The following is a 25,857-nucleotide window of genomic DNA, read 5'->3' on the forward strand; positions in this document are numbered from 1 at the left end:
AGTAGATTGTTTTCTATGTTCTATTCATAATGCAATCATTTGGAAAATTGGTCATAATTAAGAAGTTTCATCATTGTACCCCAATATTTTTAAAGCAGCATTAATTGATCTTTTGGCCACTTGAACAAGTTTAAAAGACAACATGGACATACCTTAAACACTGTTAGAACAAACACAGGAACACAGCGCAACATTAGCATTCATTCAGCGTTGTGTTTATGACCACCTGGTTAATTTAAATCCTTTAAGCTCTATTTTTGTCTCCACCAACTCCTGAGGGAAATATTTGGCTCTTTAGCTGCTAGCAGCTAACTTTTTCTATCTTGTCATTTGATGCTGGAAAAGATGGCGTAAATTAGGTTTATCAGAGCTTTTAGGCTCAAAACAGTTGCCTCCTGCACCTGAAAATGAGGTTGACGGTAAAATTCTGCAGGCAGGAAAACCAAAACAATGTGCTAAAAGAGACTAAAAAGCCGAGTAGAGCTGAGAGGAAATGCAGAGTTGGGTGATAATTCTTTGTTTGTTTCACATTACACATAGCCAACTGATTCATTGTTAATATAAAAATAATGATTGGTGCAGCTTTAATTTGACTATAATCAATGTATTTATATCAACAATGCATCAAATGATTACTTGTATGCGAAAAGGTAACAGGAGACCAAAACAAAACATAAAGGAGAGTGAATATTGAGCTTAAATTCAGGTGGCTGAAAACAGAACTGCAAATGAATATTTATGTTCTTCTGTATCTGCTGGATGTGTAGAGAGGGCAACTGTTTGTTAGCAAGTGCGTCATATTAACATCAAAGGTGATATGTCAGTGTTGTGTTTACAGCTTGTTTCCTCTGCCCCCAAATGGCCAAAAAACATTTTGAGCATCCTCAAAATCTTTTGACATCTTATCATCAATGTCAGTAGCAAAAATGGCCACCAAATGCCACCTAATTTGCACATATTTATACATGAGTATATGTGTCTGTAGGTGTAGCATTGGTAATCAGGATTTGGCTGATAACTTTAAGCCACATATGTGTTTTCTTCACAATTTCTGCTTGTTTATATTCCTCTTTACTTTGTTTCTTTAGTTCCAAGTGTACTGATGCTGACTTGATGTGCTCAGTCTGAAGTGAGAAATGAGAAGCAATGGACCAAAAATAGACCATAGTACCCTTCTGGTAAAAACAACCATCAGCATTTTAGAATTCAAGTTCATACCCAAACCATATGGGATCAAACCAAGCCCACAGCTTGATTCAATCAAATTTCTCATTTATGTTATTTCCTTTGTTTTTGAAGCTCAAGATCAAAATCATTATTGCAATTTGCCACCAGAGTATCATTTGCATTTATTTTGTTTGAGCTACAACATATGCTGGCTTTCATCGCAGGTGCAGTCTGACAAGACTTGAATATTCAAGCTCAGAGTCGAGCTCCAGGGTGAACACAGACTTTTTTTTCAATTTCAGCGTGAGCAACAAATGCTCATCTACCTTCACTGCCTGATCCCCACTCTCCCTGTTAATGTCTGACACTAATCTGACGATAAAGCCCTGGGTGTAGGTACACAAAAGCTTGAGAATGCTGTGGGTTTTAGGTGTTAGGTGCATTGTCTTATGAATAATTTCTATCATTCTCTCTCCTTTCTTTCTTACTCTCACACATACTAATAAGGCGGTACCCCGGTGACTGCTGCTGTTGCTGCTGCTGCTACTATTCTCTTTTTTGACATACCTCCGCACCAATAATTCCACCGTGGACCTCTGCCTATTGATTGAGACACAAAAGGAGATGTTGTTGCCGACAGTAACCCTGGAATCCTTTGCAGAGAGCCACCCATAGCTACTGAGGTGCAGTTTTCATTTGCTGCTCATTACTATGTTTACAAGGAGTTATGGAAAAGGGTGGAGAAGAGCAAGGAAGAAAGAGAGAGATGCACGCACAACAGAGAAAGCAACATAGAAACCACTAGCATTGCAACTGAGGTCTGGAAGCAGCAGCTTTGATAATGATTCAGTGAGCTGCAAAGAAACAGGCAGAAAGGAGGAGACGGAGAGACAGTGAAGAGGGGAAGGGGGTTATGACCAAGTTAATTAGATCAAAATGCCCAGAAAGATCCAACAAGTGCTCCAAAGTCTGCAGAGCCTGGCAGATCTGAGAAAGGCTGTTTACTGTTTACTGTCAAGATGTATGTGTGTGTGTGTGTGTGTGTGTGTGTGTGTGTGTGTGTGTGTGTATGTGTGTGTGTGTGTGCGCGTGTGACTGTACAGCACGCTCAGAGAACAGAAGCCAATTAGTGTGACAACTCTGCGAGGCACATGGGTGCTTTAGAGCAGCAGAGCACTTAGGCACTGCCTGCTTTTAGGGCAGGCGAAATTCAAACAGCATTTCATTTAATTTCAAGACCCCTCAAATAGCTGTGAGCTTGATGATACAAGATGAATCCTTTTTGTGGTGTTTTAAACATTCAGGCAGACAGCTTGCAGATGAGGTGAGACTGGATGGTCTCAAAGTCTGACAACAAGTGAAACAGACAGTCAGCAGCAGCTTGGACCAAGCAAGGGGGCCTCCAGCGAGACCAGGAGCTTCCCTTGGGCTGAGGTTCAGTGAGGTTTCACTTGTTTTAAAGCTGATCCATCCCCTCTGTGTGGTAGCTTTTATAAATATGAAACACTATGAAACTGCAAACAAGTGGAACAGTTTAGTCGGGTGTCACCAGACCAGAGAAAGATGGAAAAACAGCTGGTGGATTTACTTCATCTTGTCCTCTCTGCTCAGCTTGCAACACACCACACAACAGAACCCAGTGTTTCTGAAAACCAGGGCAAACGGAGGCTGACATTTGGATGCTTTGCAGCGCGGTGAGGTTATGAGGAAGTAGCAATGACACTTCTATACACCTGGTCCACTGGCCAACAAAAAGCCTTTTCATCAAACAGCAGCGGTGACATTTAGAAACCGTGCATACTCACATCTGTTCTGGCAGCATTTACATTCTGACCCGCAAAAATGGAAATGTTGACGTATAACTTAACATTTTCCCTGCCTCTGTTTTAAACCAAAGCACACTGAAAACAGGCAAAAAGGAGGAATGACTGTGAATCAAACCAATTAACAAGCTTGAACATAGTATTTTAGGCTATTCTAGTGTCCTTTTTATATAAGTGTACTGATGAACAGCTAGAGTGATCCAAAATGAGTCCACGCAGCCGTTAGCAACTGTGTCCCAGCATCCGGCCAAGTATGGACACTGGGAGATGAAAGAGTGGAAACTGGTGTTCTGCTTTGCCCAATGCCAAGAGCAATCAGAGAAGGGAGCACTTACATGGCATCGTGTTTGTTTCCACCTCCGGGGCCTTAATGTTAATAACGGTATGTATCTGAAGTCACCTCTTGGAAACAACAGCCAATTGCATTATGTCACCATATTAAGCTCATTTTCAATCCCCATCCTGGGAGTAAATTAGAGCAGACAGTAAACAGGGTTTGGGTGTCCTTGCTCAGGGCCACTACTGGGCCACGCTGGCCGCTGTTGGCTTCAACTAGCCTTTGACTTCTAAACTTCCTCTCCAATCTACCTACCAATATGTCATTTTATCGCAGTCACATTAAAACATATTTAGCATGTTGCTGCATCATGCCTCAAACTGCCTTAAGAGATGCATAACAATCAATGCTACCCACCTTGTTGTAGCCATACATACACTATTATAAATATTGTTCTCAGGGGATTATGGGATCTTAATCCTGTCACCATGAATGGAGAGATTATACTGTACAGTACAACATTTAACATGCATTTGCAATATGATTGTCCATTATAAGAGGCATAAAGCAAATGTAATCCTATAATACGGTAGGTAAATGAAAGCAAACTCCACATACAGTCGCTGCATCATAAAGAATTATACATCGCAGGTAAGAAATGGATGAAAAGGCATTTTAAATGCATCCAAAATGTACAAAAAGGAAAAGATTATTGACATCATATTCAGTTTAGTTGGTGCAAATACAGGCAGAGCCAGCTGAGTTAGCAGTGTGTGGAGCTACTGCCACCCAGAGGCTGAAGATTTTTTTTTAATGTTAATTCAGCAGTAGTTCGCCTGCATGGACAGAGCCATTAATATTTGCAAATCAAAGTTATCTGTGCAACATTTGCATGTGTAATTGACCTTAAACATGACCTCTTTGTTTGAAGCCATGTCTAAATATAATACAAGAATGTGGTCATCTTATTATCCAGATGGAGAATGTTTCCCTGCAGTGTTTCACTCAGTGTATGCATAAACAAAAAAAAGGTTGTAGAGACAAAAAGAAAATCATTCAGAATTTCTGTAGCAGTGGAGGATAAAGGTCGTTTTGGTTTTACTCATCACTGGCTGCTTATAGTTTTGTTTAAAATCTGTTAATGATTTAATTATTCATTATCACATATAATATTACATACATTCATATAATGTACTTTAATTTTCTGATGTAGCAGTTCAATATGTCATTTTGTAAAAAAAACCCCAAACCTCTGCACTCAGCCACTGGGTCAATCATTACAGAGGTTATACAGACAGGCACTGATCAAACCTACAGAAATTTAGTTTCAAATTGAATTTTTAAAAAATACCAGATATTTTAGGGGTAATGATATGAAATTATATACAAAACATCCATCTATTTTCATTTGAAGGAAAATATTTTACCCAATACAAGCATCATATATCATATATAGTAGCTTCAAAGTTCAAATACAACACATGTATATGTAATGTTGCCAAATAAGTTTTCTAACTTTAAAGTTTTGTCATAAAAAGATGACTTTAAGAGTATATACTGCATTAGTATCAGTTATTAAGCTTATTCTTTCCACTCAGGTGTTATACTTCTCCAACATTTTACTTCATATTCATTATAAAGTCATAGTTTGTCTCACTATAAACAACATTACCTGGACAGTCAAAAACTGGCCAGTTGTGGAGCCGTTGACTCTAGTTTTAATGGTGACATAAAAACTTGATTCCTCTATCATGCTGAGAGGATTAGAAGTTATTGCACTGCCCATTGCATTGTGAGAAACTAGAGGCTCTTGTAGGAAACTTTTGTAGTAGTAGTACAGTGTATTATTAGAGAATATGATCTGTTCTAATACCACTTAATGCAGCGACAGTGACAAATGACAGCCTAATTGGCTTCCAGCTTCCCAGAGCGATCATGTTAAGTCTCATCTAATCGGTTTTATCGTTGTTATTTTACAATGTCAGTACAGCAAAGATTTCTCTAGTGGCTGGTCTAATGAGGATCACTTTGCTGCAACAATTTTGACAACACTACAAGTAATCGCCACCAGGTGTCACTTTTGGGCAATTTTATACAATTGGACAATCAGTAGGGCTGTTTGTGACAAACTAAAAGGCCAATACCCAAAGGGAAAATATGCATTTTTCACCTTTTCAGAGTGGCAGCAGCCAGGTCAGAGGTCAGGGTCAGTGTAGAGCAGCTGCCCTGCAGCAAACAGGTCGATGTGCAGCACAAGGACACTTCAGGAGTCTTTTTCCAAAGCAGTCCTATTGAATGGCAAAGAATAAACAGCTGGACCAACGCCTTCAGTAAAATATATGCATTTAGGTTTCTGGATAGACAGTGAAAATGTCTGCTGTATCCTATAAATCTTGGTGTTCAACTTTTAAATTGCAATCCTTAAGTAAAGTAATCTCCTAAGGCTATAACTATGCAATGTTTTCTTCCTTGAGATCTTCAGGTAATGAAGGAGCAGGCATAGTTTCATAACTGTATAACCCACATGTGAGTTATACAATTACAATCATGGTATATTGTGATATAACACATCAATAGGTAATTATGTAATGTAGTATAATTGCAGTATAGAATCACAAACACAAATGCTGACTGTCTCTTGATCTGCGTGGGTGTGTGTAAGCTTACTGCAAAGGAAACTCAACTCTATGACAACCAGCGGTTGTGGTAGTGGAAGACGTGGGTGTACTCTGACCCCCAACATCTGACCTGGCTGGCCCTTATAGTCCTCTGGAGGTGTGTTTACCCTGTACATACCTCTGACCACAATGCTGACAACAATGAGCTTCCAACCTTTCCCACAGACTCAAGACTCACAGGCGTGCATCGTGGCAACCTGGTATGGCAGCACACAGGAATAGCATGAGCGAGCTACATGTGGCCTTGCACTGAAAAGACTGTTTTGATTGTAAAGCCTTGACGTTTTTAGAAGCTGTGTATGCGTCTGTGTGTGTGTGTGTGTGTTTCCTTGTTGCTTTGCATTGCAGGGCCAAGTATGCAAGCCCCTATTCTATAGAGCCACTAATGTTCCAACATGCCTTTGACTTCATCCATCAATCTTAGATCTGGCTAAACATGCCGTTACAAGCAGGAAGTTTGATAAAGTCCAATTGGTTATCTGAATCCTGACAGATTACCCTTATTCAGGGCTGCAATTAGAATTGTTTGCATTATCAATTAATCTGCTCCTTTTTCCCTCAAATAAGTTTCCTAATTTTTTTTAAATTAGATATAATAGCTTCAAAATCCATAAGATTGTATAAAAATAGAATCTGCATAAAACAAAAAAAGATTTCTGACAAACAAAATTGTTTTTCTTTTCAAGCTATCCTCTAATTTTTGCCTCATTTGCTTCTAAGTTATTAAAATAGAACAAAATAAGTCATCTTTCATCACAATACAAAGTGTGAGGAAGGGTCCCAAGTAGACTTTGCTTTATTTTACAGGGTCATAAACCATAAAAGTTGAGAACCACTGACCTAAAGCATGAGTATTTTAATTCTAAATGAAAGGATTAACTATATTAAACTATATTAAACTATATTACTGGAGAAATATAAAAGATTAAGCTTCACTGACTCATCGTATTTTCATCACAAAATTCATTTTCAGCTTCAACTTATAGGCAGAAAATCTCTGGCAGGCACTGCTGAGAAGAAATAATTTGCGGCATTACTATTGGACAGAGAAATAAAACAATGGTGAATTTAATTGGCTCATTTCGCACTGTCCCTAATATTGACCAATTAAAAACGTGAGTGGGCGGGGCTTGATACTTTGAGTTCCCTTTTTCTTGCTTTTTCTGGTGGCAGAGGGAGGGGTACCGTGCTGAGAGTGTTGTTGTGTTGTCTGTTGCTGCCAAGGTCGGTGAAAGTACTGCTCGGACCAACACTTCGGTTATTACCTACTAAAAGTACAACCCAAGGAGACATACCGGTGAGTTTTTGATTTTAACCAACTTTTATTCCTGTTTTGTGGACGCAAAGTTGCTCTTACTTCGCCTGGTGTCGTGCCAAATTGTGTATCCCCGTCAAATCAGTGACTGTCAAAACGAGTTCACATGGGAAGAGATGCCGGGAGAAGGAAGCGCTAACCTGCTAGCTTATATTAGCCGCTTTCGAGCGCTGAAATGAGTTATGTGGTGGCGTTATATCGCTTTTTTAACACCCTTTTGTGCCCCTTTTAGGCTACCAGACTTTTCTATTGATGTGGTAACATTTCCAGAGTTTGCTTTGCTGGCTAACAGGCGGATTGTTTAGCCAGCAAACTTAGCTTTACAAGTACTAGCTGAGGTGCAGCCACATTTCAGTTGAGTTTTGTCGTTGTCACCTTACTGAACGATATCAGCATTGCTTTCGGCCCCAGTTTGTTAAAAAAAAAAAAAAAAAAAATTAAGAGTCCACTCCCAACTGACAACAATGTACTGTACATATACAGGCAGATAATTTGCACAAAGTATAGTAAGATATTTTAATACTTTTGCTTTAATGTGTGGATTTCTCAGCTTGTAAACTGTCCTAGCTCAGTTAAATGTTTTAGGGTCTCAGACTTGTGTTGTAAATGCAGCTGTTTCTTCTTCCTCCTCCTCTTGACATGAGTTGCATGACCGACTTGACTCTATTTTGCCCCCATGGGATATTTTAGGAGTACATAAACTTCATTTCATCTATGAGTCATTCAGTTCAATATGTCACAACTTTCACTTATGTCAGAAATATAGCAGAGGCACAGCGGGGAGTTATTTTAACCTGTTATATTTTCTATTTTCCTGTGTCATCCATCATTTTTATACTTAAACACTGTATTTGTGTGATTTTTTTCTGTGTTTGATTTAATCTTTGTGTTTATTTGTTTTTTAGGTGAATGTTTGGACTGGTGTGTTATGTGGAGATTGTTTTATGACAGAATAAAACTAATCCAAACCACACCAATACTTCGACGCTTTGTAATGTTGAGGTTTATGTTGTTGTTGGGGGGCAAAGTTATGAAATGAGTCATGTTTAAAAAAAAAAAAAAAAAAAAAAAAAAAAAAGGCTGTCTCGACATGCAGTCTGTGAGTCTTGTGCAGTTAAGTGAACCATTCAACTACTTTAAGGGTCCTTAAAGTAAGTGTTAGGACTCTAAGTGAGCCACACATTTGATGCAGGCTCATGGCTTACATTTGAAACCAGCCTGAGACGCACATTTCTGTAAGTTGTGGGAGGAATGTGCTATATCGTGGTTCTCAGTTGACTGAAATGGCGCTCTTTTGTTTGAGAGGACATACAGCAACAGCTGCACTTCACAGCAACAGGGTGTGTGTGTGTCTGCATGTGTGTGCGTGTGCATATGTGTTTTGTTCCAGCTGGTATTTCAGGCTGTAATTGGAGCATTTCTGGAATGCTGGTTGAATTCTGTGACTTAAACATACTGGACAATGGCTGTTGTGGATGAACCCGATCTCTCTTGGAAGAAGTTGAAATGCTTTGCATGTTTTTTGCATGGCTTAGCCTAGCTGTGTGCTTCACTATTCACTTTTACAGCAGCGGGGGCAAGAGGGGACATGCAGGGCTTTATACATACCGCAAAAGAACATGCCAAGTCATTACTACAAGTGGCAAGATGTAAAAAGAATTACATATGATGTGGCATTTGGTTTTCAATGTGTTAACCCAAGTCTTGTTCTGTTTCACTCTAAAGAGGTATCACGCTTTTGCTTTAAAATATCTGTGGCTTAGCTGTTGTAATAGTAAGACCTCTATGTTGTAGTATAACCCTGGAATATTTCTATGAATGTAAAAGAATATTGAAGTTGAAGGTTGCTGAGGGAACATCCCAGTGATCGGCCCTGTGTCTGAGCACCCTGGCATTGGCAATACCTACAATATCCACCTGATAATCGTATCCTTTTGTTACGAGTGTGCAGCTAATGTAAACGGACTAATCTGTTACTGTTGGGTTTTGTGTCGCCCTTGTGAACCATGTAAAGGGTTCAGATCCCGTGCTGATGCGATGTGAAACAGCGAAAACAGCAAAAGACGTGTCAGACTTTACAAATGTATTTTGGCAGCGTCTGAATGCAGCACGTTTCTGAGTGAGCGTGTGTGTGTGTGTGTGTGTGTGACTGAAACGCTGCTCTACCATCCTGAAAGAGCCGTGACTGTTAGATTGCAGTTTGAAATCTCATAGTTTAGTTTTCTCACAGCGCAGGGTTTGAGTTTGTGACAGAAAAACAGGATATGGCATCTCACACCCTGTTGGAGCAGTGGCATTTTTGCACATTGTGGTTTTTAACCTGCTGTTGCATTACAGGTTGCCTGAAGCAAGCACAGGGGGAAGCCTTTTGTTGCATCGCAGTGTGTTCTTTTAGTACTTTTTTACTACGGCTAGGCTGCCACAACAAGAGCACTGCCACGACTTCTGAAGAAAATCTGATAAGAAAGAAATGCATGAATACTGACCTTAGAAAAGTATGTGGAAAGTGTTTAGCATATTATTTATATCATGATAAGGTAGCCAGTAATAAAGTTTAACCTCTGCAACCCCCACAATCACTAAAAAACAGATGAAAATATGTAATCATGTCAAAATTAAACCAAAATTACTCAGCAGCCTGTGTAATACTTCACCTTTGGGTGATTATGATCAAAGAAATATCCACCTAAAACACAACTGGCAAGCTGGCATTGATCCCGACTACTGATGTGTGAAATAGGACGACTACAGCCATTACAGTCAGTACAGTATGATTCCAAAAAGGCATCTAGCTACTGAAATGTGCTGCTTCAAACTCTCACGAGGCCGGATAGAGGTAATGTGATATTTGCAGTTTAGCTGCTCTCAAACTCCAAATGAAACTGCTTGCAGCAGCGATTTTTTGTTTGGTAGAGTCCAGCAATGAATCACAAGTTGCTTTGTGACACTAAATGAGAAATCCCAAAGGATTTCCTTCCAGCAGTGCACACTGCACCAGTGCCAAGCCTAATATCTGATTGAGGTTTTAGCTGAACAAGCAGTGTGAAGCCCTCTTATATCGCTAATACACTGTCGATGCCAGCTGAGGTTAGCCTGCAGCACTGCCACAGTGTCTCTGGCACGTTGGATCACATTAATCAAGTCAATATGCTTTATTGGCACGAATGTCAGGTGAGCAATATTGCCAAAGTGTCTAGGATAGTACAATTAAATAATGAGATGAAAAAAATACAATTCATTAGATAAAATGAAATAAATAAATAAACAGAACAAGAAAATGGCAGAAAACAGTAAATGTTTTGTGTGTGTGAAAGATTGTTTGATTGATTTGATTAACTTTCCAATCAGTCCTTAGACCACTCTGTATGTGTGTGTATCATTGGTCTACTGTATATCAAATGAATTAATGTTTCTAGGATCAATAAAGAAACAATTAACAATGATATATTAATACAGAATCTCAAGTATCAAATGTAAAAACATATGAAGTAGAGAAGTAAATCAAAAGGAGTTTTAGGAGACTTAACTACAGCCGTCATGCTGTGCTGTTTGTCTCACATATCTCGCTGTTTCTATGACGCTGACACTATTTTCTCCAAGTAGACATTGCATTTTAGTCTGGTCAGAGAAATATTGCTGCGTCTCCACCTCTCTCTCTGTGTAGACAGAGCTGACACAGCCTGTCTTGTCGAGGCAGCCAGGTCCGCCTGTGTCAGACAGTCTCTTTGGCCAAGCTGCGATCACTGAGTCTGAACATAGTTAATGTCTTTCTCAGTTTCTGATCAGTTACGGTGGTCAGATAAGTCTGCTACCGTGTACTGTCTGCTCAGAGCCAAATGCCATTGAAGTTTGCTTTGAGTTTTTTTTTGTGGTAGATGTCCAATAGTTAATGTAATTTTGGTTGGGCCAGATTGTGTGAGGGCTGTCCTGAGGCCTTGTGCTGTTGGAGGAGGTGAGCTTCAGGGCCAGCTGGCTTAAGGGGGGACTCCTCTCTGTGTTCTCCTCTTGGCAGTGGAGAGCTTTGTAACTGTAGGAGTCGGGGTCACTTGCTTTTAGGTGCTGTAGTGTAGAATTTGATTTGCTCTTTTTTTGTGTCCTAATTAAGAAGAGAAAGTGGCCTATTTCCGCATCCACTGTTTGGGGGTGTTCATGTGGACTCTGAAAATGCTCCTCTTGCAAATCTCAGTGTGCAGGGTTTTTCGACTGGGTGTTGTCTTGATTTATTACTGAACTCCACACTTCTCTACATGCAGTAAAATTTGGTTAGGTCATAGATTTTAATATTTTGAACCAGATTCTAAGAGGTATATCTATGTTTGAAGACTTTTTTTATAGCATAAAAAGCCCTTCTTCCCTCGTCTCAGTCTGAGATCATTAATGGCTGGATTGAAATTTCCTGCAGAGGTCGTTTTTAGTCCCAAATGCATTTAGCTGTGTGTGTGTTTTATGTCAGTTTAGCCCAGTAACAACCTTTTTGGGTTTCTTGAAGACCATAATTCTAGTCTTTTCCAGATTAACTGTCCCAGGTCTGACAGAAGTTTTGCAGATGATCCAGTAGCTGTTGTAATGCCTCCTTAGATGGAGCTAGCAGTATTAGCTCATCTGCAATTCATGTGCTGACTGTATAGTTCCTCCTATAAGTTTCACCAAACAAATAGAAAGCAATTAATAGGGTCAGTTACTACAGTATCTAATTACTAGCAGTTACTTAGCAGTTATGGCACCTGTTTGATCCTGGAACAAAACAGGAGACGACTGAAATTAAATGACATAATGGTGTATTTGAGGTGTATTTCGGGCCATTAACATCCCTCAAACTGAATTTAGCAGTGATTAGCCAGTTAACCAGTTTATTTTCAGTCTATTTTGATAATCGATTAGTCATTCAAGTAATTTTTCAAACAAAAATGCCAAATATTTCCTAGTTCCAGTGTCTGGATTGTGAGGACTTGCACCTTCTCCTTGTCTTATGTGACAGTTAAGTGAATATCTTGAGGTTTTGGACTGTTGGTTTGACAAAACAAGGAATTTGACAACATCGTCTTGGCCTTCGGGAACTTGTGATGGACATTTTTCACTATTGTCTGACATTTATAGACCAAATCAAGAAAAGATCAGTAAGTTAATTGTAATGAGAATAATCGTTTGTCGCAGCGTCTTAAGAGGGATTGTTTTAAGACAGACTGTCTGGTAAATTAATGACATGTCATTTAATCTCTTCTTCAATTCACATTCTTACGCAGTTTTTCAGACTGAGATAGCGTTTTAGGTAGATCAATCAAGTATTCAGTTTCCTAAAACAACTTAAAAATGTGCTTCAGGGAAGGAAATGAATTCAAAAGCAGGTCAATTGATTTCAGATTGGAGAAGGACAGAAGTTACTGAGCACACGTCTGATGTCTGTAAATATACCTGACTGATGAGAGCTGCTGAGTACACATCATATTTATTTACGTGTCCTTTTCAGGGAAAGCCGAACACTAATTACACTTGTCGAAGTCATTATTTCCTTCAGTCTGAACAAACTGGCTAAGACATTGAATCCTTCGGTTGCTCAGCTCCTGGCTCCGAGTGCTCGGCTTTCCTCCTGTTATCGACGACTAATCATCTAGTTTACAGTGGACCACCAGCCACCACTGACTCAAGCCAATACTGCCATCTGGGCTGGAACAGAAAACCCAACAGACTTCTCACAGGCTCGAGAGCCTCAGATGCTCAACTAACAGACTTTTGTACGTGTGTGACTTTAATTCTGAAAAAAAGTGAGCAAGAAAGAGAGAAATAAAGTGAAGGAGATGTGAGGATACAGACTAGGGACATAAATTCTTGAGAAAGACTGAAAATTGAAGTCATAGAATTTTTATTTCCATTTCAGGTTGTGTAACATATTGCAACAACAATATTAAGTCATTTCATTTCACTATTGACACAAGATGCATAAAGTTGTGTAAAGTTATTCTCTAAAGGCCTTGCACAGTCACACAGGTGCACTGTTTGGTTTTCTGATTCAGCATCTCTTCAGTTTCCGTTCATCTAGCATGCAGTCATACGAACAGGGGCGTAAACAGTCGATACTTCCTGAGTGACACGTAAGACCCCACCCTGTCTTTCACATTGTGAAGGACATGTCAAAATTAATCAGATTGAACTCTAGAAGCAAAATTTGTAGCTGCAACTAACAATTACTTTCATTATCTGCCTTATTATTCTCTTGATGGTTTTCTTGATTAATAGTCTATGAAATGTCCAAAAAAAAAGCCAGTCATTGCATATTTTGACAGAGCAACAGTCCAAAAACACATATGACAGAGAAAAGCAGCAAATCCTCACATCTGAAAAACTATGTTTGGCATTTTTGCTTGAAAAATGACACATCTATGTTGATTAATCTTCTGTCAATCCACTTATCAAGTAATGGACTAACTGTTTCAGCTCTTCAAATGTGTGTCTCTCTTCCTTCCTGGTTGAGATGAAGGGAAACAAATGCACCTCCAGAAGGTATCTAATCAGGCACAGTGAAGTGAAAACATGTCATGACTTACTGGGACACTTGAATGAAACCAGTTATTAGTAACATCTCAAGTCAAAATGTCTGCTGTGAAAACGGCCTATGAATCAGAATTATCATTTATCACTTTATAAACTAGCTGTTTGTGCACCCGCTGACACAAGGAGCCTTTCAGTATCACAATTTGGCAAAACAGGATTAATAAATCTCAGCTGTTGGAACAGCTTAACTCTTAAAAGCTTAAAATGTTTGAACACTTCAGCCACCAGTGTTCAACGTCCACCAGGAATAATGTTCCTCGCTCACAATCCTCCCATATTTTTATTCACAGTTGGCCGTCCTCAATCCCCTCCTGTTTTTATTCCCCTCTGAGGAAATGAGTTATTTGTGTATAGTCGACCATGGCACAGCAGAACACCATGTGAATCAAACCGACTGCTCAAAGTTCCTGTTTTACCCCAAACTACCTGACTGACTGGCTTTTTATCTGTCTGTCTGCCTGTCTGTGGGAACGAGTGTGTGTCGAACTGCGCTGCCTTATGACCCCGCACACTTCCCGCTCACGTTTCACTTTTTATACTCACATCCTGTCAGTGAGACAACAGCTCTCTGTGAGTCTCTTTGCTGTGCAGTTTTCAGTTTGCTGGGCCGGCTGCTATTGTGCAGGGTGGAGGTCGACCGATAGGGGATTTTTTAAAGGCCGATATAATAACGAAAGCAGGAAAAAGCTGATAACTGATTACTCGGCTGATGTCACCCGCCCTGTCGGAAATGAACAATTTATGACTTAATTTATTATTTATTAGAAACTGGATGACTGTTGAACTGAAAATCTAAGTCAAAGTAACAAATACCTAAAATGTGCTCATCCTCCCAAAGTCAGGGCGAATCCACTAACCAGCTGTAGGGATGGTATGTTAGGATTTTATCTTTATCTTGTCCACACCCTTCTCGGCCCGGTACTTTATCAATACTGTTACCCAAAGAATAAATTCAGAACAGGATTCGAATTGCAGTGTTTTCCTCTGTAATTTGAGTACAGCTGTGGTGCTTTGGGCAATAATTCAATTTAAAGTTGATGTTTTAATGTTAAAAATCCTTTTAATTATATAATCATTACTTCTAATGCATCTTGACTACACTTGGCTCATACATATGTTTGCAGTAGTGGTGATGCACCACTGCTAAATGAAAACAGAGGAAACCCTGAATTGATTTATATTTTAAATACAAGTAAATACTGTTTCTAGAGGAGCAACAGTAACGTTTACAACAGCAAAGTTACTTTATAAACTCAATAATATCTCACTGGAAACAAATCTAAAATGTCAGTAAAATAAATAATATGTCTGACATCAAAATACTGAAGTTTTAGAAAGAATGAACAACAAAGACATCAGTCTCCCTGTGCTGCTGATGTGATTCACTGCCTGCAGGTACTGCTGGTAGAAAGGAGGGGCTGGTTCGTCTCAGCCTGTTTAAAGAGTTTGCCACATTTAAAGGTTCGTGGCAAAGATAAACAGTTAGACTACATACAGACAGCTTTTTGTTTGAGCTTTTTCATAACATTTCGCTAATAGCTTAACAACAAGCGGGCCATGGTTGTGTAAAACACACCCTGAGACTGTGGGGAAAAAAGCAGTTGAAAATATCACTTTTCTACATGTTTATGCTTGTTGAACAGGTGGTACGATAAAGTTCTCATCGGCCTTTTACCTGCAAAGGTTTTACTGCACTTACAGTAACGAGCGTAGTTGTCAACCTGAGTTATCTTCATTTCATTGTATCCGTCGGCCTCTCTACTGCGTGTGTGTGTCAAACACAGAGAGCAGATGAGAGGACAGAGAAGCAGCGCGACCGTAAATGACAGCAAAACACGGCGGAGACTCTCAGCATAGTATTACTTTCTTTTCATTCGGCTTATGCACTGGAAAAAACACTCGAGCACTGTGCCTGAGTCTTATAATGGTAGTGAAAACGATGATTACCTCGACTTTGTGTACGGAGCCTCCGTGCAAAACAGTTATGTACGTTCCTGCGTGACCGGTTCGGCTGATTCCGATAGGTTGTAAAATGTCCCATCAGCGCAGACTAATCGTTCAAACCGATTGATCAGTCGACCTCTTTGTCAATTCTGTTCTGTTTTTTACCCTCTGTTTCTCAATATTACTGCTACTGTGTTTGTCTTTGGTTTGTCGTAATGTTGTTTGCTCATGTAACAACAGAGTCTCCCCACTGGAGTCACTTAAGTTGTTTTATTATAGGAAATTACATTTTTTTGGTTAAGTCAGGGTATTCAAAACCTTCAACTTTCAAACCACATGTCCCACATGTATTAATGCACAGAAATCTTTAAGGAATAAGGTTTTTTGTCTCTGTTTTCCCTTTTTTTTCCCCCTCATTGGCCTTATTTAACCTGGTAAGATCTCATGCTGCATCGTGTCAGATAAGTAGTCTGTTGTTTTTGAAACATGAGTGGTGGTATGACGGGGTTATTTAAAATGCACACCATCTGTCCTATCGATTTTTGTGCAAACTACTCTCAACAACAGGTTTCTTTGCTTTGGCAGTTTATTTATGCACAAATGCCTAAAGCATCATACTTTCTAGGCCATTGGAAAATTGGACAGCCTTGGAAAATGTGTTACAGTACAAAAGTAGTTTGGAAGTAATGAAACTACCAAGATAAAAGAGAGTTACCCTGACTGGATTAACCACATATTTTCAGTATTCGTCATATGTTTTTTGTGTTGTGTTCCTGACGGATCGTATTTATGCTGCACAGACACTGCAAATCAGCAATTGTTATTATGTTATCGTGTTCAGTTTTACAGGGTTGATTGCAATTTAACAAACGACAAAGATTGTTTACACTTCTGAATCTCTCTCTCTGCTTTGTGAAATTAAATTTACCTGCTAGACACTTCTCTTTTGCTGGTATGACGCTGCTGAAAGCACATTTAGTTTGAATGTAGTGAAGGCTTATGATATAGATGTACATCAATATGCATCACAGAGTGCACTACTAGCTGAAGGTGATACAGAAGTCTTAATAGATAATAGCACACTAACTGTGCCACCTGTTTGTTTTTTCTACTTTCCACAGCTGGCAGAAGGATCTCGGCCTTTTCCTGACAGGCTTCTTGCAATTCAGCAGCACATTCACTGATCTCAGCAGGTGCAGGAATCCAGGGATTTACAGCTGTTTATTGTTCAAGACAAGCTAACGGTCTGTGAGAGCAGAAATATTAGGATGTTTAAGAAGACAGTCGTCACCGGTGAACGTTGGTGAACCAAAACAAAAGCAGCTTGGTCATAGCAGGGCACCAACTGTGTCGAAATTGATTTAAAGTCTCTGTGTGAGGGAGAAAGACAGAGAGAGGGAGAGAGGGAGAGGGCTGCAGAATAATGGCTTAAACTCTGATCCTGATTGTGGGATTGTGATAATGAATGCAGATTATAAATCGTGATAATATGATTATGTAAGTACTTGGAGGTCCGCAGGGTGTTGCAAGAAAAACAAGTTTCTTTTTAGTTGCATACATGCAGCCTTGTCGTCTGTGTGTGTGTGTGTGTGTGTGTGTGTAAAAGTGGTCAGTGCCTCCTGAGGCTGGCCAGTCACATCACAGTTTGGCAAAGCTTGACATATTTGACATACAAAGCATTTCTTATCACTATCAGCAGTCAGAGTTCCTTTTCTCTGACATTGTGTTCTGGTTGTGCTTTGCACAGGCTCGTGTGTTTTGTGAGCGTTTTTGTTGAGCTAGTCTCTCACTCACCAGGAAGGGATACAAGATCTACAGCCTGCAGATGCAAAAACGAAGGTAACAAAGTGAAAGCAGCGTACACGGACAGAAAAAAAAAACATTGACCTAGATATGTTGCATGACTGACTGTGCAAGTGCACTTGATCCTGGCCTTGGTTGAAACATCAGTCTGATGACAGAGACCAAAGGCCTGTATGGTCTGTAAAGGTCAAGTATCGCCTCGGACCATTCTGAAGTGATTAGCAGTGATCCGTCACATTAGAGCCATAAAGAAAAAAAAGCCATAAATAGGTTTGTTTTCTTAAGGAACACCCCTGTGCCCCACTCCCTGTGTCTGTTTTTGCAGAAATTACTAGAGATACTGTCAACACATTGCAGCATTTTGTATCCTGTAGCTCAGTGTGTAGAGAGATTAACAGTAAGGGGTTAAATATTGGTAATATAAAGCAATATTAGGGGTTTACTCAGAAACTTTGAGAAACAATCAACATTAATCGTGAGTATGATGAGAATGCAGGTTGATGGATTCATAGAAGAAGCTATTAAGTTCAGAAAATTGTTTCACTTTACTAATTTACAGTATTAAAGACAAGAAATAGACTGCTTTGAGTAATAGTATAATAACCAAATACTAGACTTTAGCCTGTCACATTATCATTTTATCAATGTTTGACAATGTATAGCCTAGCTCTAGTTAACTTCCTTCCCATACTAAATAGATACTCATCAAAACATTAGTATCAGCTGTCAAGTAAGAATGAGTTGATTCAGGGTTTTAAGTTAGCTTTGGTGGAAGCACATCTGTTATAGTGGTTAGGATAAGCTCGCTGCCAGGGTCTTGGTAGCTTCAGTAAATGATATTGGTTGCCTCCACCCAGCAGAGAAGGAGCCCGCAGTGTTTGAGATTTTGCTTGATGCTCTCACATACACACTCGCTAACACTAGTTTCACACAAGCCTCAGTCACACACACAGACATGGTTCCCTTTGTATCTGCAGTGCTGTTGACATGCAGGGCTTTGGCAGAACAGAAGTGGCATTGAGCAGAGACGTAGGAGGAATTTCTACGCCTGGAGTCCCACTCTACGCAGCAATGACTGGTAGTAGCCAGACAGCCACTCTTGCCTCCTCCTCCTGTCCAAATACCAAAACGCCCTCCTTTACTTTCCTACTCGCCTTTTGCCTTGATTTGTTTTCCTCCTTCTATTGTTCTCCTCATGCTCTCATATGTGCCTTGGCAGTCTCTCTCTCTCTCACTCCACCAATTTCTCTTTCTCAGCATTGACAGAAGCCTCTCCGAAAATGTTTACTGCATCCATGGACACCCCTCCCCTCCCTTTCTCCTCAGCTCCCTAAACAGAAAAAAAAAATGACCACTGTGAGTTTTCGTCTCTGTTGCCACTGTCAGCCTCCCTCTCTCTCTCTCTCTCTCTCCCCCTCTCTCTCTCTCCACACACCAGATGTGCACTGGAGGAGGGATAGTGGTGAGTTTGTAGTGAGCAAGTGTAAAATTAGGCAGCAGGCCCAGCTGGCTGAACGAGAGGGATCACAGAGCCAGCAGCTGAACAGAGCCGAGTACTGCTGACGAGGACGAGACGCAGCGCTTCGCCTCGGTGTCACTGACTCAAGTGTGTGGCTATGTGATATGTGATGTACGGTTTGTGAGTTGAGAGAGCAACGTGAGTATTCAGAAATAAGCTGTGCTTGATGTACGAGTCTACTGAAGAGACCTTTTTAGTGCGTATGGAGCGTTTGGAAGAGGGACTTGGGAGTCCTCAAAGAGCACGCTCAGTAGACCAAAACAGTTCAATGTGCTGGTATGTGAAGTAGACTGCAAAGAGCGAGGGATAAAGAGTCAATGATAGAGCGGAGGGAAGCAAGGCTGCCATTGTGGTGGTGCTGGGCAGGTTTCCCCTTCTCCACCCAGCCCACCCTCTCCTTCTAACAGCAACCCCCTCCCTACCCTCCCACCACCACCACCCCCCCGGCTTGTGTCCATATTAGGGCAAAACTCAGCCAACCTCCCCTCAAGCTGAGCTCAACCCCCCCAACACGCCCTGCTGTCACATTTGCTCCAGCGAAGGGAGCCTGAGGGAGACGCAGCTCCCCTAACCCAATTTTGAAGGCCTGTTTTCCTGGCCAGTCAAAACAGCAGAGGGATTTTAAAATTGGACGCAGAAAGGCCAATCGAGTTGTTTTTTTGTTTAAGCGACAGGCTGGTGTGTTTTTTTTGTTTGTTGACGGGCTCCAGTTAATGGGCTTAACTTGAGAAGAGCTTGACCATATGCCACTTAAGGACCACTTCTCTCCAAAGTGCCTTAATATTTTTTTATTTGTTACACATCCTTAGTTTGAGTTACCCAAGATTTTAGGGTTTTTTAGTTTTTATGAACGTTTTGCTGCTACTACTACCAACTAATCTACTTAGTATGTAGCAGTTTCCATTAATAGTTTAGGTTACAACGCTTTCTGAAGTAGAGCAATAAAACTAAACACTGAGCAGGTAGAGAGTATACATAGATAACAGTACCAAAGGTCACACCTTTCATGATTTGATGGCAACTTTATAAGGGAATGCTCAACAAGAAGAACAAGTAACTCAGGAAAGACAGAAGCATTTCATATAAAAAAGTATAAAACTGGCACTTAGAGACACACCAGTTAAACAATTCGTTTGTGCTTGCCAGTCATTTTCCTAGAGATTCCCAAACAGAAGTTATTTTGGGTCATTGGTGTTGATTTTGGTTTCCTTCGGTTTACACAAAGTCCCTCTGAGCGGAAATAGGTCGACTTAACAGACATAAGAACTACTGGGTCGGTATACAGACATTTAAACATAGAACAGGCCATGTGCTTCATTGTAACGTAACCATCCAGTCTTACTATTAAGAGTGTCAAAACATTATTATTAGAAACTCACATGTGCAATAACATGGAAAGATATATAGACATATCTAGGTATAACCATATGTAATGGTCATGGTTCAGGGGTCACAGTTAAATGTGTTTTAGGCACAGCGGGGAAACATCAACACTGAATTTGAGCTCATGGCTGATAATTCCTGCTGTAAAAATGAAAGCAGAAGGCGCTTAAATATTGCACCACAGTCAATAAATGAAACTAAATGCAGTATGTCAGTACGTCATTGTAAGCACTTTGAACTCTCTTAATTATGGTTGTGCACCTACAAAGGGATAAAACACTCCTGCTGCGTTCACTGTCACTTTGGCCTCGTCTGAATCTGCACTAGTGAAGATAGCGGCCTCTCGGGCGGAGGCTAATCTGACTTGCATGTTTGAGATAATAGTCATACACTGATGGACTGCCAGAGCGCTCTGTGGGAACTCCCACTTTTGTATTTATGTTCTGCACGTGCCATGATGTAGCCTAATTAGATTGTTGTAGGCTATTAATCTGTGATTGTTTGGTGTCATAGGGCGTACCGCGCAGAACGCCCCGTAGCGAACAGTTCAAGACGAACATGTGTACCGTTACACCCCTAACAAAGATAGGAGGGAGAAAATGCAGATTTAACACACAGAGGCTTCTTTTCTTGATTAACAGCTGTTTCGGCCTGTCACTGTCGGTTGTGGCGGTTGCTACTTGTTTTCAAAACTGTGACACCGCTGAAGCCTTTTCCTGTCCCAAGATTTGCATTTTGTGGTTCCAAAATGGCGGCAAGCAGTTAATTCAAATCCAGGCTTCACCATGACATGTTAAAATAACTTTTTATAAACTGGATACTGTCTATGCTTCATTCCGTAATTACTATGTTTTCACAAGATACTGTAAATACATCGTCATTACAAGATCTTTATATCTGATTATTTGCCAAAGTGGCTGGTAGATAAACTCCCAGACAGCCAAAACGTAGAAGAAGCATTTGCCTGGAGGTAATTTTCCTCCGTCTGGGATTTACTGTATTTGAACAAGCCCTTTTTAAAATGTATTTATTTATTATTGGCAGTTGTTTGTTTCTCAACATGAACAACACAAATCAGCCTGAGTAAGGGGAAGCAAACTGGAACCAGATTCCACAAACTGCAATTCAGGTTCAGCCGGCCTGGAGTTTCCAGTGTTGAAAGAGAAAGCATCAGCATTTCCTGTTACATCTGTGATTGTTTTTAATGTGCTCTTACGTCGTGAGCACGTAGAAACACTTATGTAAGTTCATAACTGCCCAGTTAAGGCTAAACGGATAAAGATGATTATACAGTTCTAGATATTGTGATTGGAATTATTAATTAATAGTGTTTGAGGGGTGAAAAACCTGCATTTTCTTGATTATTTTAACTACAGGAGACGTTCTAGAAATATATAGAAAGTGAAAATGTTTAGTGTAGAGGAACTGTACTGCATATAAGAATACAGTTGCAGGCATGAAGCTGTGCAGCTCGACTTGCATGACAGAAAAAGTTCCCCTGACGTTTCCGCGCCTGTTCTCGGGGTTGAGGTTTTTCGTTGCATGCAGACAGACACGTTTCCTTTTTCAACTGAGTATCGGTTTGATGAATGAAAGCTTTTACGCACGGTTGTGTGAATTCTGACATTTTCCTGTTATTCATGTGTTGTTGTTGTTGTTCTTTTGTGGGTTACATGCGTCTTTCTTAGAACAGTATTGAAGACAGGTTGTGAGGAGTAGCTGTCATGCAACATTTTGAAGTGAGTGAATCTTTATGGTTACTGATGTCACTATTCCTCTTGTCTTCAACCCCCCCCCCCGCCCCCTAAAAATCTCCAAACCCAGAGCTCACTGGGCTGTAACAAATGCATCATCCATTCATCAGCTGTTGCCATGCAGAATGGAGGGAAGATGCTCCAGAGTTGTCACACACACACACACACACAGTCATTTACTCACAGGAGGGTTGCAGTCTTCCAGCCCATTGAACCTCCATTCAGAGTTAACCCTTGTTTGAACCCTTAGAGGGTGTCTGCAGAAGGCAGATCGCACTGAGCCAGATGTAACTCCCCCCCCCCCCCTCCACTGCCGCCCACTCTTCCATGCTCACTCCATCATTCGGTTTTCATGCCACATAGGAGACAGGCTTTTGCCATCAAAGGCGCATGCACTCCTCTATACACACACACACACACACACACAATTTATCTCCTAACTGGAAATCACGAGCCAAAAGGTGGTCTCGCCTGGGACGTGTGCTCACTCTTTGCTCTTTACAAATTTGCACACCAACTCCCCTCGCGTGACCCGGGAGCCATGTCAGAAATACGCAATTTCCAGCGGCGGAGTTGATGCTCATTCATGTAAATAATTGATTTACAGGTTCAATCCTGGATGTCTGTGAACATAACAGCTGTCACGCTAACCGCTGTTTGTGCCAGAGCCTGCTGTTGTCAGTTTTATGGAGGATGTAACGGCGCAGCAACAGCTGAATTTGCCTCTAAATAGTCATAAAGTTTGGTCATTTTAAACAAACGAAAACTGTTCCATGGTACATGTGTTATGTCGGCCGTTGATATGTCTCATATTGTGACATATTTTAAATGATTCAAATGACTTGAGTGACTTGAATGCTCTTTTGTGAACTCCTTTTTCAAAAACACAATAGAGTACTGTGTGTGCATTATTATGGATGGAACTAGTGACAATTGAATACCTAACCGTGTCAGTGTTATATGGAGCCTGGCAAGCATCAAGGGGTAAAATATTTTGGAAGTTCATGCTTTTGGAATTAATACGGTGTCGCACACAAATTTGTGCTCTTTAAATAGTCGTTCATGCGCCTGAATTTGTGATTCCGGTTGCATAAACAAGCCCACACACTGGATTATTATTGAAACTAAATGATTGACTGAGAAATGTCTTTACTTTGGGGGCAAAATATTAGTTTTCCATGATGACCACCCGTATGCCAGATTTCCGTATGGTTTTTAGCACATCAGGAGCGGTGACGTGATGGATGTTTGCTCAAACCTGTCATGTGTATGTATTCATCTAATCGGCTTATTGTGGCTGTTTCTGGAAAAAAGTACACCACAAGTAGTTAGCAGTGGCTCGCCAGTAGAAAGCTTTAGATTTGAAGTAGTGACAGGAAGTGCTTGCGTTACAAAAATTTAGCTGCAGCTCTGAGTGAAGTAAATATGAAGTAAACGCCAGTCCTCCCATTCATTTGAATAGGAGGTGCATGTAGGCCGTGGGGATGGGGGGTCACAGAGCTGCAGCAGCAGCCTGTGGCGGGAAAGTTGAACCAGAATCAACTTTTGGAGATATTCAACCCGGCGATCATATCAGAGCAGTACAACACTGCCATGAGGGAGAACAAAGACGTTACAAGGAAGAGGGGAGGATATTTCTCTTCATTTGATAACATTAAAAGCAAAGTTAGACTTTGCTGACGGCTTCCCGATTCATTTAGAGAGAGAGAGAGAGAAAAGTGGTGGTAGAACAAGCTAGAGAGACCCCTGCGGAGGTCCGCCACAACGCCTGATTCGGTCTGATTACGGCCTTACCCATGATAGCTCCTGGGCTCTATAATGTTATCACCATAATGTACCGACTGAACTATACAGGGCTGCAAAGTTATGTTTTTCCTCCAACCCTGTGCTCTAAAGCATGTTTATCATATTTGTAGCCTTTGCTAAATTTGAATTAAGGCTCATTTTGATTGTGGAAATTAAATCTAGCAGAGAAAAAAAACATCAGGAATGGATCCGTGGGTCATGGCCTATTTCCTCCTTCAGGAAAAGAAAATGTTTTGACTAAGCGGAGAGAGGAGAGACTTGCACTAAAACAGTATGCATCCCTACACTTTTAGAGCTCTTGTTGTTTTTATACGACCGCCTTTTTCAAGGAAGCATTGTATTCCCAGTCCAGCGTGACGACCTTGACTCTTGACGTTTTTTCTCCGAGCTGGTCGTCTCCTCTCCTGCAGTCAGTCGGCCTTGTCAAATTCTCCCTTGACTGACTTTGTATCTGTGTGTGTGTGTGTGTGTGTGTGTGTGTGCGCTCATCACTCTCCCCATCACTGCAAGCCAAAAACGCACAGGAAGTTATGTTAATTCATTGAGCTTGTCCAGATCCATAGACTGATGGCTGTAGTGAAAATATGTGGAGAGGACATCCAGTATGATACAAACCTTATCATACAATTCAATAGTCTTGCTTTAAAATCCAGTTCGTTCAGGCTTATAATGGGTTTTTTTGTCGTTGTTGTTGTCCTAGTTAGAGGTTTTGGGTAATTTTTCAAGCTGGTTTGTGGCTTCGCTAAGTTCCTGTCAGCTCTCTTTAACTCACTGTTAGTAATGCCATAGCTGAAATCACTGTTTGCCAATGCAGTTTCCTGTGCGATGGCATATGCCGGCGTGATTTGAGGGTTTTTCTGCTTGTCACTTTGCATTGTGTCGATGACTCATTCACCAGTCATTCTGGTGGCTACTGTACAGGTGAGTCAGTTCAGGTCAAATGGCAACAATAAATGTCAGCCTCAGCAACAGATGCCATTTATAGAGTACGTAGCTTACAGCTCGCAGGATACGTTGAAAGAGGTCCAAAGTATTTAAATTGAGAAAACACTCACAAAAAGAGAGCGTAAGATGTGTGTAAACGCTGTAGTTTTTGGCTTCGTCGGGAAGAAATCCACACTTCAAACTGATGTTGGACAAATATACTTTAGATTGTAATATGTGCTCACTGATTTATTGAGTACTCAGTGGTTTGAGGCCGATACGGGCTTGTAAACACGCTGTGAAAACAGCTGATATGAGAGCCAGATAAGAGGGACTCGTGAATGTTCGCCGTTATGGTCCATTTAACCTGGTGAACTGTGGAATATGAGGTCTTTTGTCCTCTTGTGTAAACTTTGGCTACAGACTGTTGGAGTAGAACATTCATTACGCTCTGTCAATGTGAAGTTTCCATGTCATACACGTTAATCCGCCTCAAAGAGAGAGCTGTACCTTTTTCAGCCCGTCATCCGCAGCAGCAACAACAGTGGAAGATGTTGTTTCTCTGTTTATATGTGGATCATATTCTTCAGTGTTGTTCAGTCAGTTACGCTCTACTTTCTTTAGTCACAGTTCGTTCCCTTCAGCAACACTGAAATGATGCTCTCCTTCTTTATGATTTGTTTGGATACACACCTCCTTTCTCTTGGCAATATTTTTTTTTCCTCCCCTTTTTCCCCCCCCAGGATTATTTCAAGCGTTTCCTCTTCGTCTTCATCACACGCTCGCGGTCTGTCACTCTCTACCCAGTAGGGTTTGCAGCCTCTTCAACCAGAAGTGAAACAGCTTTTTATCACACACACACACCTTCCCTTTTTTTTCTATACAGTAAACTATTGAAGAACAAAGTGTGTATGT

General features: G+C 40.7%; 1 protein-coding gene across 6 annotated transcripts in view; it reads left to right on the plus strand.

The window, feature by feature from the left end:
• The first annotated feature begins 7,098 nt into the window (after positions 1-7,098).
• The window catches only part of fam49a (family with sequence similarity 49 member A), a 37,251-nt gene continuing 18,492 nt past the window's right edge, over positions 7,099-25,857 (plus strand). For 2 of the 6 annotated variants that reach the window (XM_044376726.1, XM_044376722.1), the window contains exon 1: positions 7,099-7,242. The gene's annotated coding sequence lies outside the window, so the exon portion shown is untranslated. Of the gene's footprint in view, positions 7,243-16,874; positions 16,947-16,975; positions 16,998-25,857 lie in introns of those variants that run through there. The other 4 variants (XM_044376723.1, XM_044376725.1, XM_044376727.1 and 1 more) reach the window with 4 other exon arrangements.

The sequence above is a fragment of the Thunnus albacares genome, chromosome 16 (assembly GCF_914725855.1).
Source record: "Thunnus albacares chromosome 16, fThuAlb1.1, whole genome shotgun sequence".
Classification (NCBI taxonomy): Eukaryota; Metazoa; Chordata; class Actinopteri; order Scombriformes; family Scombridae; genus Thunnus; species Thunnus albacares.